Raw genomic sequence first — 575 nt, forward strand, 5'->3', positions numbered from 1 at the left:
CTACATATCTCGGCTCTTAGGAATCAAGTCACTTGTAAGTTCGACTCGATCGTAGAAAGTGGTATCCCTTACGCGGGAATGCCTTTGTGTGTTTTGAGTGTGTCCGACTAGTTGCGGAATAATAAAACAAACAAAGCACATAAGCAAATAAGCAAAATTTTGTGGTTGAGCATGGTAAGGAATGATCTTCCAAGTCCTGGCCGGAGAGCTTGACTCTCATGGGCACCTTATCTCGACCGGCTGCGTAAGAAAAAGTTTCACGTTTGCTCCGCAATCTGTCTGGATTTGATTTGATCAACTTGCTCTGTCTAGAGGCTACAAATTTGCTTCCATCTACTGAGTAACGTTGATTTTTGGATGACGAATACTGCGGTCATCTGACCGAATTTACATCGTCTTGTTCTTGAGCGAACACTGCAGTCTCCTGACCGGTTTTACATTGCTTTGTCTTTTTGGGACGAATACTGCGATCTCATGACCGATTTTACATCGCTTTGTTGTCTTGCTATATCCTGTAATTTATGTGCATGGCCTTCTCGGCAATTGAAATAAATACCCTCTTAGCATGTTTGTAT

The sequence above is a fragment of the Lycium ferocissimum genome, chromosome 5 (assembly GCF_029784015.1).
Source record: "Lycium ferocissimum isolate CSIRO_LF1 chromosome 5, AGI_CSIRO_Lferr_CH_V1, whole genome shotgun sequence".
In the NCBI taxonomy this organism is placed as follows: domain Eukaryota; kingdom Viridiplantae; phylum Streptophyta; class Magnoliopsida; order Solanales; family Solanaceae; genus Lycium; species Lycium ferocissimum.